The sequence below is a fragment of the Trachypithecus francoisi genome, unplaced genomic scaffold (genome assembly GCF_009764315.1).
Source record: "Trachypithecus francoisi isolate TF-2019V2 unplaced genomic scaffold, Tfra_2.0 Contig01440, whole genome shotgun sequence".
In the NCBI taxonomy this organism is placed as follows: domain Eukaryota; kingdom Metazoa; phylum Chordata; class Mammalia; order Primates; family Cercopithecidae; genus Trachypithecus; species Trachypithecus francoisi.
In genome coordinates, this window is record NW_022681431.1 from 26,661,749 (window position 1) to 26,677,374 (window position 15,626).

Below are 15,626 nucleotides of genomic sequence, written 5' to 3' on the forward strand. Positions count from 1 at the left end.
CTAAAAATACAAAAATTAGCTGGGCAAGATGGTGCATGCCAGTCATCCCAGCTACTCGGGAGGCTGAGGCAGGAGAATTGCTTGAGCCCAGGAGACGAAGGTTGCAGTGAGCTGAGATCACGCCACTGCACTCCAGCCTGGGTGACAGAGTGAGACTGTCTCAAAAAAAAAAAAAAAAAGGAAAGGCATGAATAACCCACCCCTTGTTTAGCATATCATCAAGAAATAACCATAAAAATGGACAACCAGCAGCCCTTGGGGCTGCTCTGTCTATGGAGTAGCCATTCTTTTATTCCTTTACTTTCTTAATAAACTTGCTTTTGCTTTGCACTGTGGACTCACCCTAAATTTTTTCTTGTGTGAGATCCAAGAATCCTCTCTTGGGGTCTGGATTGGGACCCCTTTCCTGTAATAATGGTGTTGATAGAAGAGTGCTGCCTGAGGCCTTTACTTGGGATCATGAGTTAAAGGCCTGTGTGGACCAGAATTGCCTTTCTTTATTAGAAATTGGCAGGGTTGGATGTGGACCCATTGGTGAGTATGGACTATGCCAAGTGGTGGGTGCTTGCTACTGATTTCAGATATACTCCTGACCTCAGCAGGCTGACATTCTGATGGCCTTTTGTCTTCTCTATGTATTTAAGATGCCAAGATGCCTAGATGTCCCCAAGGACGTGAGAATGCCAACATTCTACCTCATTTAACCAGAGGAGACTCATGGGGCAGGAGGAGAAGGAAGGCAGTGGACAGAGAGAGACACCTCGGAGAGAAGGGGGTGGGAAGACAAATGGATTCAGGCACTTTTGAGTGTCAGAAAAGTGGGACTGGGGTGGAATTTGAGATGGGCAGGGAATTGGGGGTGAAGAATGAAGGAAGGAGGGAATAGGAAGCAAGAGAGTGTTTTTATTTATTTACATTTAAATAAACAAGTGCATGGAGAAAAAGAGAAGGAAAGAAGGGAAAGAGATGAGGGCAATGTCACACAGAGAATCTTCAGTCACTTTAAAATGGACCTTTACTTCCCTGTATGTAGCAAGGAATCAAGACAGTTTTTTTGCGAACATGTTTTCTCGTGCAGCTGTGCAGGGTAGATCTCACAAGAACCAGATCCTGGTTCTTCTGAGAATATTTTTTGAGGCTTTTTCTTGCCTTCCTGAGGCTGCCTGGCTAGCCAGCTAATAGTAAAGGCTCTCACTTTTCCTCCCCTCCCCACCACCCCATCCCCAGCTGCCTCTCCCTTTCCTCTGCCCCGCTGACCTCCCTCTCCTCCTCTCCTGGGCAAGCCCAGGCTCCTGCAGGAAAGGGCAGCCAGGATTGTGCCAAGCAGCCCACAGCTCTCGCAGAAAGTGCTGGAGAAACTTTAATGGATTCAAGACCTGCTGGGCTGTCCCAGAGAAAGAGCTGGGCTTCAGCCTTGCAGGAAGAAGCAAAAAACTGCCCCCTTGTCGGGAAGATTTACACCCTGGAGGCCCAGCAGGCCCTATTGCATCAGGCAAGCAATTACTTGGAAAACTACATTTTGTTGAAACAAAGAACACATAAAAAACATCGAATTCCTTGCTGCTACCTCCCCCACTGCCGCTGTACTTCCCCAAGTCGCAAAGAACTGGGATTTGGCTGCTTTGAAATCAAATGAGTGAGCTGCAAGGCTGTACCCAGAGGAGAAGCTGCCCTCTCTAGGGAGAGGAATGTGGAGGCAGTGAACCGCCTCCAGCCCAGGAATTACCTCTTGTTTGAACCCTTTGCCCTTCTAGTGCAAGCATGTTGGAATTCCCTCATGCTGGGGTGGGGCGGTGTGGGCTTCGAACTCCAGAGGCAGTTTCCAGCCCTGCAGCCCTGCTACAAGATCAGCGGCAACCAGGCTCTGCCTAGCTCCAAAATCCCAACTGGTTAGGAGCAGCCACAAAATGTAGGTCCCCAAAGGCGGCCACAAGTCTCTAGAGAGTTCTCTGTGGGACTTGATTACTGTTTTCAAATACTTAAAAGGCTGCCATTTGGAGAGGGATAGATTTATTCAGTGTGGAGCCAGAGGATAAAATTAAGACCAAAAGTGGAAGCTGTAAGAAAGCAGATTCAGGGCTCAAGAAAAAGAACAGTTTTGCTGCTAATGTTATCAGGCAGTGTAAATGTATGGCCCCAAGGCCATACATTTACACTGCCCCAGCACTGGAGGTGTTGAAACAGAGAGAATTTGGAGAAAGTCTTTTCAATGTTTGCTGTCTCCCCCATGTGCTTCTGGGCGATAGGTACTCAGCTTTTCATGTCTATATGCCGTGCCTGGCACAAACATAGCAAGGATTGGATGGCTGTTGAATGAATTAATGATTCAGTGAGTTACATTAAATGGCATTTAAGATCTTTTCCAACAGTGATGTGCTGGGGGTTTTCTCACTCTTCAGAGGCCAGGAATGAGACAAAGTTTTGCTGGGAGAGAGCTGGGTCCACATATCGAGCTCCTGGGAGGCCAGCATGGGGCGAGGAGCAAAGCTGTGGGGCTCCTTTCCTGTGGCTCAAAAGACCAGGCTGGTTTCCAGTGGGATCCAACCCGCACACATGGGTTTGGGGCAGAGATCTCTTTCCCTCTCATCTTTGAGTAGAACTACTCACAGCTCTCTGAGAGAACCCCAGGGCTCTGTGAGCCTTCTCAAATGGGGAGTGACAGGGTTGGGGTGGGAGCAGATGGAGTGGGACTTTGGCTCCACACTCCCTAGTTTGAACAAAGCCACTTTGCTTTCATCTGTCTTATATATTCGGATTCCTTACCATATTTTTTGAAGAAATTATTATACACTAAAAAGTTGAATATCACAGGCCTGTAGGATTCATTCATTTGTTTATTTTTTTGAAATAGAGTCTCACTCTGTCATCTAGTCTGGAGTGCAGTGGTGCCATCTCAGCTCACGGCAACCTCTGCCTTCTGGGTTCAAGCGATTCTCCTGCCTCAACCTCCTGAGTAGCTGGGGCTACAGGCACCCACCACCATGCCTGGCTAATTTTTTGTATTTTAATAGAGACAGGGTTTCAGCATGTTGCCCAGGGTGGTCTCGAACTCCTGAGCTCAGGGAATCTGTCCACCTCAGCCTCCCAAAGTGCTAGGATTACAGGCATGAGCCACCATGCTCAGCCTCATTCATTTATTGAGTACTTACTGTGTACTAGACAGTGCTGTAGGCACTGGGGACACAGCAGTGGATCAAACTGACAAAAATCCCTTCTTTCATGAGCTTGTATTCTACTGGGGTAGACAAACAAACAAGAAAGTAAAGTGCAGCACATTAGAAGGTGATCAGTGATATGGAGAAAAATAAAGCAGGGAAAGAAATCAGGGTGGTCAGCCGGGTGCGGTGGCTCATGCCTGTAATTCCAGCACTTTGGGAGGCTGAGGTGGGTGGATCACCTGAGGTGAGGAGTTTGAGACCAGCCTGGCCAACATGGCGAAACCTTGTCCCTACTAAAAATACAAAAATTAGCTGGGCATGGTGGTGGGCGCCTGTAATCCCAGCTACTCTGGAGTCTGAGGCAGGAGAATCGCTTGAACCTGGGAGGCAGCAGCTGCAGTTAGCCGAGATCGGGCCATTGCACTCCAGCCTGGGCGATAGAGAGAGGCTCCATCTCGAAAAAACACAAAAACAAAGAAAGAAATGAGAGTAGGGGAGAGGCTGTTGCAATTTTAAGTAAGGTGATCAGAGACAGCCTCACTGCTGTGGGAAGAGCATTCCAGATGGAGGACCAGCTGCGGCAAAGGGCCCAGGGTAGGAACATGCCCCACTGGTTCAAGGAACAAGGAGGTCTGTGCAGGTGAAGAAGTGGGGTGTGGTAGGCAGCGTCTATGATGGCCCCCAGTGAGCCCTGCCTCCAGGATCCCTGCTATTGTGTAGTCCCTGTTGTTGAGTAAGGGCTGGACCTGGGGATTTGCTTTAAACCAATAGAATATGCCAAAAATGCTGGGTGCCATTTCTGAGAACCAGTTACCGAAAGACTCTGGCTTCTGCCTTGCTTGCCTTCTGCTGTCGTGTAAGTTGCTTGCTCTGCTGGAAGCCAACTGCTGCATCGTGAGCTGCCCCGTGGAGACATCGCCATGACAGGGCACTGAGGGAGGCCTGTGGTCGACGGCAAGTGAGCAACTGAGGCCCTTGGTCCATTGGAACTGAGGAACTGAGTCCCTCAACAACCAGGTAGATTCAACGTCCAGTTGAGAGGACTACAGTTCCAGCCGACACCTTTATTTATTTATTTACTTATTTATTTATTTTCATTTATTTATTTATTTTTCCAAGGAAAATAGAGGTAAACTGCAAGGTTTTATTTAGATAAATTAAGCTTCTGTTTCACTCATTTCACAGCCCCAAGTCTTAACTGGCTTTTTTATTTATTTCAAGATATAGAAATCTCTACCGAAGAGGAGGAGGATACTAGAGATCTAAAAGATAGCTCTCTCTTAAAAACAAAAAGGAAACATAAGAAAAAACATAAAGAGAGACATAAAATGGGAGAAGAAGTTATACCGTTAAGAGTACTATCAAAGTAAGTCTGTGGTTTTAATCCTGTCACTGGCTTAACAATCCATAGCCGATACCTTGATTGCAGCCTTGTGAGAGTCTGAGTTGGAGGACCTGCTAAACCACACCCCACCTCCTACCTGGAAACAGTGAGATAACAAATATTGTTTTAAGCCATCAAGTGCTGGGGTAATTTGCTATGCAGTCAAAGATAATAGCTACACAAGGGAGACTAGTAAGAGATGAGCTCACAGAGCAAATGGGAGCCAGATCATGTAGGATCTGTTGGTTATTAAAGCCCTTTGACATTTCCCTGTTGGCAGTGGGAAGCCCTTGGAGGGCAAAGGAGAGAAGGGAGATAGGTCATCCAACTTAAAAACCTATTTTCATAATCCAGGTGAGAGAAGATGATGGCTTGGACCATGGGGGTAATAGTCGAGGGATGGAAGTGGCCCAAATCTAAACATATTTTGAAGTAGAGTCAATGGAATTTCCTGCTGGATTGGATGTGAGGTGTGACAGAAAGAAGAGTCAAGAATGACTCCACGTGTTTCAACCGAGAGGTAGAAGAATGGAGTTGTCATTAAATGAGATAGAGAAGCCTGGGGGAAGATCAGGTTTAGGGGAAAAACTGACATGCTCATATGCTAAGGGAAATACGCCAGTCACAAAAGCACACATTCTATATGAGCCCACTTATATGTGGTACCTAGCTTAGTAATATTTATAGAAATAGGAAGTAGAATGGTGGTTGCCAGGGGTTTGGGCAGAGGAGGAATGGAGGGGGCTTGTTTATTGGGTAAAGGGTTTCAGCTTTGCAAGATTAAACGGGTTCTGGAGATCTGTTTCACAACAATGCCAATGTGCTTGATACTACTGATCTGTACTCTTAAAAATGATTAAGTTGGTAAATTTTATGTCACATATATATTTCCACAATTTAAAAAATTGGCTAGGCCCGGTGGCTCACGCCTATAACTCCAGCACCTTGGGGGCCGAGGCGGGCAGATCACTTGAGGTCAGGGGTTTCAGACCAGCCTGGCCAACATGGAGAAACCCTGTCTCTAGCAAAACTACAAAAATTAGCTGGACGTGGTGGCGGGCACCTGTAATCCCAGCTACTTGAGAGGGTGAGCAGGAGAATCACTTGAATCTGGGAGGTAGAGACTACAGTGATGTGAGATCACAGCACTGCACTCCTGCCTGGGTGACAGAGCAAGACTCCATCTCAAAAAAAAAAAAAAAAAAAAAAAAAAATTAAGACAAAAGAAAAAGTAAGCAAACACTGGCTTTAAAAAAAAAATGAAGAGGTCCAAGCCAGAGCCCTGGGGTACTCCAGTGGGAAGAGGTCAGGGAGATGGGGAGGAACCAGAAAAGATTGATCACAGGGAGCATCTCATGAGGTAGAGGGAAGACTGGGACAGTGTGGTATGTGGAAACCAAGTGAAGAAAGCATTTCAAGGTGATGGTGTTGATCAACTACGACAAATGCTCTTGAGGGGTCCAGAGAGGTAAACATTGGTTCGAACAATGTGGAGGTCATCAGTGACCTTGAGAAGTACAAGCTGAGCATCTCAAATCTGAAAATCTGAAATTCAAAATGCTCCAAGATCAACAACTTTTGGAGTGCTCACATGATGCTCAAACAAAATGCTCATGGGAGCATTTTGAAATTTGAATTTCAGATTTGGCATGCTTAACCAGTAAGGAAATTGCCAATATTCAAAAATCTGAAAAAAAGTCCAAAATTTGAAACACTTCTGGTCCCAAACATTTGGGATAAGAGATACTCAGGCTGTATAGTCTCAGCAGAATGGTGAGTGTGAGAGCCTGAAAGGGCGGGCTGTGAGAGGTTAGGAGAAGGAAAATTGGAGACAGTGAGTGTAGCTAACTTTCTAGGAGCTTTGTTCTAAAGGTGCGCAGAGGCGTGGAGTCAAGGAGGCTTTTGGTTTTGTTTTGAAATAGGTAAAATAATAGCATATTTGGATGTTGACAGGAATGACACAGGAAGGGAGAAACAGGAATGCTGCAGGAGAGAAAGGGGAAAATTGCTGGAGGGATGTCCTTGAATAGGCAAGACAGGACGTGCTCTAGTGCACACATGCAGGAAAACACACTCCAACCTCAAAACCCCAAAGGTTCCAGTAATCCCCAACTGTCTAGCCAGATTCTCCCCCTACTCTGTATTTTTTCGCATGGTGCTTCCTCCCCTAGAAACATTCTCCTCTTACTGTGGCACACTGAACTCCTGCCCTCAAAAGCCCTGCTAAGTGCTATCTTCCTCTCAAGAGTCTTCCCTCATCACCCCAAGGAGAGGAAGTTTCTCCCTTACCCCCACTGCCCAGAGTTCTTCATCCATGCCCTCTTGATTTTCTTTTCTCCCTTGAATTGCAGTTTCATCTCCGTCCTAGATGGAAAACTGCCCAAGTGAATGAGTCGTACCTCATCATCATCATCATCACAGTTGTGCAGAGCTTACCATCTGCCAGCACCACGCTAAGTGCCCTATGTCATTTAATGAAATTGAAGCTTAATTTTACAAAGGAGCAAACAGAAGCTTGGAATAACTTGTCTGAGTCACAGAGACAAAAAGTGATTCATAGAGAGGTCTGTGTGACTCTGGCTGGTGCTAACCGTGGCTGGTTCCTACCTCTGTACTCCTTGCTACATCTCCCACTGCTCAGGGCCCGGCACACAGCGATGCTCAATGTACAGACAGATCTAAAGAAATACAGCCTGCCCCAGGAGGAACAGCTCCACAAATGTGACCGACTCTGCCTCTTATCTGAACCAATTTTTTAAAGCAGGGAAATAACTAGACACCACAGCCTGGCTTGCTGTGGAGACTGTGGGCCCCAGGGCTCTGCTGTGTGCCGGGTGTGTGCTGCACAGAGGCAGCGAGGGGATGCAGGGATCATCTCTAGAAGAGACCTAGAGACTCCTGGCACCAGCTCCAGGAACTCTCCATGATGAGGAATCACTGCCAGAGAAACACTCGAGAAGCAGGAGGAAAAGGAGGGGGACGAAGAGGGAGAGAAGACTTGGGAGGGCAGAGGAAAGGAAGAAAAGGTGAACGAAGAAAGAAAGAGGAGGGGAGGAAGAAGGACAGGAGAGGAGGGGTGAAGGGAGATGTGGAAAACGAAGAAAAGGGGGAAATGAGTTGGGGAAAGAGCACGAAAGCAGAGGACAAAGTGGGGAAAGAGGAAAGGCAATTCCTTGGGACATTTGATTGTGTGCTGCAGGTTGACTATGTGTGTGAACCAGTGGGCTGCTTGAGCTATGCCGTGGCTCTGTTCTAAAGAGAAGGGGTGCCCGTAATCCCAGCACTTTGGGAGGCCGAGGCAGGTGGATCACGAGGTCAGCAGTTCCAGACCAGCCTGACCAACATGGTGAAAACCCGTCTCTACTGAAAATACAAAAATTAGCTGGGCGTGGTGGCGCATGCCTAGACTCCCAGCTACTCTGGAGGCTGAGGCAGGAGAATCGCTTGAGCCTGGGAAGTGGAGGTTGCAGTAAGCTGGGATTGCACCACTGAACTCCAGCCTGGGTGACAGACTGAGACTCCATCTCAAAAAAAAAAAAAAAAAAGAAGAGGTCTTTGTGACTTTTGTGGGAAGCAGAAAGGGGCCTTCTCCATTCTGTTCACTCAGCTGCACTGTACTCAGACCAACAAGTCAAGAGGAGTCAGGCGCAGAGCCTGGGTCTCTGGCCAGCGGAGAGCAAGCTCCTAATAGGGCTGGCCTAGCACAAACCTTTCTCTACCTCTTGCAGCCCTACTTCATCCAGTGTGTGTTCAACATGCTCTTAACAACCACTGTGTCAAAGTAGTTACCTTTAAAAGGAGGCTGGGCATGGTGGCTCATGCCTGTAATCTCAGTACTTTGGGAGGCTGAGGTGGGAGGATCACTTGAGCCCAGGAATTCAAGACCAGCCTGGGCAACATAGCAAGACCCCATCTCTACAAAAAACAAAAACAATTAGCCAGATGTGCTGGCACACACCTGTGGTCCCAGCTACTTGGGAATCTGAAGCAGGAGCCCAGAATTCGAGGCTGTAGCAAGCCATGATCATGCCACTGTACTCTAGCCTGGGTGACAGAGCAAGACCCTGTCTCAAAAAAAAAAAAAAAAAAAGCAATGTTTCTTTTGATAAAACTACATGGGTTTCTCAGGTCCTTGAGAGCAGCTTTTGGCTGGGGAAACGGCTGCTGGGGCACCGAATTGTGGGGAATGAAAGAACAGCACAGAGTGTGATGCAGAAGGAGCTGAAGTTGTGCCCAGACCACAGCTCAGCTCCCAAACCTACCCATTTTGAAGGCCTCTGAGGCCCAAAGGTCAGCTCGGATATGCTCTGTGGACTCCATCAGTGCTCCATCAGCGCACTCCAGGGCCCAGGTGACAGGCCTTGGCCGTTGTTCCCATCCAGTGATCGTGGTATATGCTGGGACTTCCTGGAACTGAGTGAGCCTCCTGAGCCCCTCCTTAGGACCCTGCCTTCTGAGGCTGTGGGGAGGTGAGACGGTTAAGGTTTGAACCTTGGGCCCATGACTTGGGGCAGTGTAAGGGGCAGGGAATGTCCTAGAGCAGAGCCACTGCCTTCTGCACAGAGGATTTGACTTCAGGCCTGAGTCATTAAGGGACTGCCATGGCTATAAAAACAAGTTTGGCAGGTTTTTAAAGAGCTCAAATAATTGCCTATGCATGCCAACAGCTCATTAGCTCAAGCCAGATGCTTCAGTGTGGACAGGAAGCCTCGCACCCTGGGCAGGGGGCCCTGCGTTCTTCTGCCAGCTGGGAAGGGGTGCTACAGCTTGGCCTGCCTGGGCAGTCAGCTCCCCGTCCAGCCAAGAGATGAAGTAGACAGGCGTTTATCAGACAACGGGCACCTCGGCACTGAAATACCTCCAGTTTTAACACTTTCAGTTTCCAACTACCCAGTGGAAAAGCAGAAGAAATATAGAAGAAATATAGAAACCCTGGCTGGAAGTTGTGTTCCCTTAGACGAGAACAACAGCCTTAGAAAATGGCTTCATTCATAGCTGAGAACCATCTCCACGTGGCCCAGGGAGTCTTGCGATTTGCAGACATGCTCACCTTCTTGCCATCCCACCTTTCCGTTGTACAGAACTCAGCATTTTTTTTTGTTTTGTTTTGTTTTGTTTTGTTTTGTTTTGAGACGGAGTCTTGCTCTGTCGCCCAGGCTGGAGTACAGTGGCCGGATCTCAGCTCACTGCAAGCTCCGCCTCCCGGGTTTACGCCATTCTCCTGCCTCAGCCTCCCGAGTAGCTGGGACTACAGGCGCCCGCCACCTCGCCCGGCTAGTTTTTTGTAATTTTTAGTAGAGACAGGGTTTCACCGTGTTAGCCAGGATGGTCTCGATCTCCTGACCTCGTGATCCGCCAGTCTCGGCCTCCCAAAGTGCTGGGATTACAGGCTTGAGCCACCGCGCCCGGCCAGCATTTTTTTTTTTTAATTAAAAAAATTTTGATTTTAGACTCATGGTGTACACATGCAGGTTTGTTATATGGGTATATTGTGTGATGCTGGGGTTTGGGCTTCTAATAATCCCATCATCCCAGTAGTGAATATAGTACCCAATAGGTAGTTTTTTCAACCTTTGTCTCACTCTCTCCCTCCTTTCTTTTGGGGTCCAGTGTTTACTATTCCCATCTTTGTGCCTGTGTGTACCCAATGCTTAGCTCCCACTTATAAATGAGAACATGTGATATTTGGTTTTCTGTTCCTGTATTAATTCGCTTAGGCTAAGGGCCTCCAGCTGCATCCATGTTGCTGCAAAGGACATGATTTTGCTCTTTTTTATGGCTATGTAGTATTCCATGGGGCATATGTGCCATATTTTCTTTATCCAGTCCACCATTGATGGGCACTTGGGTTGATTTCCATGTCTTTGCTATTGTGAATGGTGCTGCAATAAACATTTGAGTGCAGGTGTCTTTTTGGTAGAATGATTTATTTTCCTGCACCCAGTAATGGGATCGCTGGGTTGAATTGTAATTCTATTTTTAGTTTTTCAAGAAACCTCTAAACTGTTTTCCACAGTGGCTGAACTCATTTGCATTCCCACCAACAGTGTATAAGGGTTCCCTTTTCTCTGCAGCCTTGCCAACATCTGTTATTTTTTGACTTTTTAATAATAGCCATTCCTAACAAGTGTGAGATGATATCTCGCTGTGGTTTTGATTTGCATCACTTTGATGATTAGTAGTGCTGAGCATTTTTTCACATATTTGTTGCCCACCTGTATGTCTTCTTTTGAGAAGTGTCTGTTCATGTCCTTTGCCCACTTTTCAGGGGGGTTGTTTGTTTTTTGCTTGTTGAGTTGTTTGAGTTCCTTATAGATTCTACATAATAGTCCTTTGTCATTTGCATAGTGTTTGTAAATATTTTTTCCCATTCTGTAGCTTGTCTATTTACTCTGTTGATAGTTTCTTTTGCTGTGCAGAAGCTCTTTAACTAGATCCCAATTTTCAATATTTTCTGTTGCATTTGCTTTTGAGGACTTAGTCATAAATTTTTTGCTTAAGCCACTGTCTAGAAGGGTATTTCCTAGGTTTTCTCCTAGGATTTTTATCGTTTTAGGCCTTATATTTAAATCTTTAATCTATCTTGAGTTAATTTTTGTATATGTTAAGTGGTAGGTGTCCAGTTTCATTCCTCTGCATATGGTCAGCCAGTTTTCCCAGAACCATTTATTGAATAGAGCATCCTTTCTCTATTGTTTATTTTTGTTGACTTTGTCAAAGATCACTTGGTTATAGACATGTGGGTTTGTTTTCAGGGTCTCTATTCTGTTCCATTGGTGTATGTGTCTATTTTTGTACCAATAGCATTCTGTTTTGGTTACTGTAGCCTTGTAGTTTAGTTTGAAGTCGGGTAATGTGATGCCTCTGGCTTTTCTTTGCTTATGATTGCCTTGGCTATTTGGGCTCTTTTTGGTTTCACATGAATTTTAGAATAGCTTTTGTCTAATTCTGTGAAAAATGACATTGGTAATTTGACAGGAATAGTGTTGAATCAGTAGATTGCTTTGGGCAGTATGGACATTTAATGATGTTGATTCTTCCAATCCATAAGTATGGTATGTTTTACCATTTATTTGTGTCAGCTATGATTTCTTTTTTTTCTTTTTCTTTCTTTCTTTCTTTCTTTCTTTTTTTTTTTTTTGAGACAACGTTTTGCTCTTGTTGCCCAGGTTGGAGTGCAGTGGTGCAATCTTGGCTCACTGCAACCTCTGCCCCCGGGATCAAGTGATTCTCCTAAGTAGCTGGGATAACAGACACCCACCACCTTACCTGGATAATTTTTTGTATTTTTAGTAGAGATGGGGTTTCACCATGTTGGCCAGGCTGGTCTTGAACTCCTGACCTCAGGTGATCCACTCACCTCGGCCCCCCAAAGTGCTGGGATGAGCCACTGCACCCAACCCTGTGATTTCTTTCATCAGTGTTTCGTAGTTCTCCTTGTAGAGATATTTCACCTCCTTGGTTAGATGTATCCCTAGGTATTTTATTTGTGTGTGTGTGGCTATTGTAAATGGGATTAGATTCTTAATTTGGTTCTCAGATTGAATGGTATTGATATATAGAAATGCTTTCAATTTTTGTATGTTGATTTTGTATCTCAAGGCTTTGCTAAAATTGTTTATCAGATCTAGGAGAATTTTGGCAGAGTCTTTAGGTATAAAATCGTATCATCAGCAAAGAGATAATTTGACTTTCTCTTTTCCCATTTGGATGCCTTTTATTGTTTTCTCTTGCCTGATTGCTCTGGCTAGGACTTCCAGTACTATGTTGAATAACAGTGGTGAAAGTGGACATATTTGTCTTGTTCCAGTTCTCAAGGAAAATGCTTCCAGCCTTTTCTCATTCAGTATGATGCTTGCAGTGGATTTGTCATAGATGGCTCTTATTATTTTGAGGTATGTTCCTTCAATGCTTAGTTTGTTGAGGGTTTTTAATTATGAAAAGATGTTGTATTTTTTGATGGGAGGGGAGATGGTGTTTCTCTCTGTCATCCAGGCTGAAGTGCAGTGGCACAATCATGGCTCACTGCAGCCTTGACCTCCTGGGTTCAAGCAATCCTCCCACTTCAGCATTCTGAGCAGCTGGGACCACAGGTGTGTGCCACCGTGCCCAGCTAATTTTTAAATTTTTGGTAGAGATGGGGTCTCACTAGGTGGCCCAGGCTGATCTTGAACTTCTGGGCTCAAGTGATCCTCTCATCTTGGTCTCTCAAAGTGTTGGGATTATAGGAATGAGCCACCACACCTGCCTGGATGTTGGATTTTATCAAAAACTTTTTCTGTGTTTATTGAGATAATCATATGGTTTTTGTTTTTAATTCTGTTTATGTGATGAACCACATTTATTGATTTGCTTACACTGAACCATCCTTGCATCCCAGGAATAAAGCTCATTTGATCATGGTGAACTAACTTTTTGATGTACTGCTGGATTTGGTTTGCTAATATTTTGTTGAAAATCTTTGTGTCTATGTTCATCAGGGATATTGACCTGTAGTTTTTTGTTGTTGTTGTTGTGTCTTTGCCAGATTTTGGTATCAGGATGATACTGGTTTTATAGAATAGGTTAGGGAGAAGTCCCTCCTCCTCAATTTTTTGGAATAATTTCAATAGGATTAGTACCAGCTCCTCTTCGTACGTATGGTAGAACTTGGCTGTGAATCCATCTGGTCCAGGTCTTTTTTTGGTTGGTAGGCTTTTTATTACTGATTCAAATTGGATTACTCCTTATTTGTGTGTTCAGGATTTCTGGTTTTTTTGGTTTTTTTTTCCTCAATATTGGGAGGTTTGTGTGTTTCCAGGAATTTATCCATTGTCTTTAGATTTTCTAGTTTGTGTGCAAAGAGATGTTCATAGTAGTTTCTGAGGATCTTTTCTATTTCTGTGGGATTGGCTGTGATGTTGTCTTTGTCATGTCTGGTGGTGCTTATTTGGATCTTCTCTCTTTTTTCTTTGTTAATCTACCTAGCAGTCTATCTATCCTCCAAAAAAAAAAAACCAACTTTTAATTTTGTTGATCCTTGGTTTTTTTGGGGGTCTCAATTTCTTTCTTTCTTTTTTCTTTCCTTTTTTTTTTTGAGTCAGAGTCTCTCTCTGTCACCCAGGCTGGAGTGCAGTGGTGCAATCTAGGCTCACTGCAATCTCCACCTCCCAGGTTCAAGCGATTTTCCTGTCTCAGCCTCCCAAGGCTGATGCCCAGCTAATTTCTTTGTATCTTTAGTAGAGATGGGGTTTCACTCTGTTGGCCAGGCTGGTCTCGAACTCCTGGCCTCAAGCAATCCACCCACCTTGGCCTCCCAAAGTGCTGGGATCACAGGTGTGAGCCACTGCACCTGGCCTTGGCTCTCAATTTCATTTCAGGAACCTGGCATTTAAAGTCAGAAGGTTTCTTGGCAGGAGATTTTGCTTTGAATCCTGTCTTGCCTATTTATCAAAAGTGTAACCTTGGGAAGGCCAGTTGGTCCTTCTGAGTCTCAGTTTCCTCATTTCTACATCAGGATTGTTGTGATTTTGTGAGATCATATGTGAAAGTGCCTTATAAATAAGGAATCCAAGACATTGTGGGTGGAGAAATTTCAAAATTAGTAAGTGTCATAATGGGGCCTCATTAAATCTGGCTAATAAGGTCTGGCTTCCAGGACTATTTTATAACTGTCTAGGTCCTCATGGTAGAAAAGGAGAAGACATCTTTGGGGCCAATGTCTCAGTCTACTAGGAAGGTAGGCTTGTCTTGTCCCAAGGATAATGAAATATACAGCTTTAAAAAGGAAGGAAATTCTGACATATACTACAACATGGATGAACTTTGAGGATATTATGATAAGTGAAATAACTCACACAAAAAAAACAAATACTATATGAATCCATTTATATGACATATCTAGAGTAGTCAAATTCATGGACACAGAAAGTAAAATGGACTGGTAGGAGGGGAAATAAGGAGTTATTGTTTAATGAGTATAGAGTTTCAGTTTTGCAAGATAAAAGAAGCTTGTGGATGGATACTGGTGATGGTTGCACAACACCATGAATGTATTCAATGCCACTGAACTGAATACTTTAAAAATGGTTAAGATTCTAAATTTTATGTTGTGTGTATTTTATCACACTTAAAATAATAATAATAAATGAATGTTTTTAAAATGGCCACCCAAATTTTATAAGCTAATGCCCACACAATTGGGATCTACTCTTGTACATATGGTATATAATAAAATATCATCTGATAATTTCTTTCAAGGAAAATCAAGATATAAATAAAGACTACTATGTTGGGCATGGTGGCTCATGCCTGTAGTCCCATCTACTTGAGAGGCTGAGGCAGGAGGATCACTTGAGCCCATGAGTTTGAGGCTCCAGTGAGCTATGATCATGCTGCTGCACTCCAAGATGGGTAACAGAGTGAGACGCTCTTAAAAAAAAAAAAAAATCAAACATGTAGCAATAAATCTAACAAAAGAGGTATAAGATCTCCTTACTGAAAATTATAAAACATTACTGAGAGAAATTGAAGAAGAGATAGATGCTTTAGTTTTAATACTTGTCCTCTCCAAAATTCATGTTGAAACTTAATCCCTAATACAGCAGTATTGAGAGGTAAGGCCATTAAGATGTGATTGGGTCATGGTGGCCCTGCTCTCAGGAATGGATTAATCTGTTCATGGATTTATGGGCTAATGGGCTAATGGATTAATAAGTTGTCATGGGAATGGGACTGTTGGCTTTATAAGAAGAGGAAGAGAGACCTGAACTAGTACACTCAGCCCCCACCATGCGATATTCTATGCCACCTAGGGACTCTGCAGAGAATCTCCACCAGCAAGAAGGCTCTCATTAGATGTGACCTCTTGACCTTTGACTTCTCAGCCTCCATAACTATAAGAAATAAATTTATTTTCCTTATAAATTACTGAGTTTCAGATATTCTGTTGTAAGCAACAGAAAACAGACTAAGACAGTAAATATATACCACGGTCAGGGATTGAAAGTCTCAGTGCTGTAAAAAGCCAATTCTCTCAAAATTGATCGATAGATTCAATACAATTCCAATAGAAATCCAAGCCAGGTTGTTGTTTTTTTGGTAGA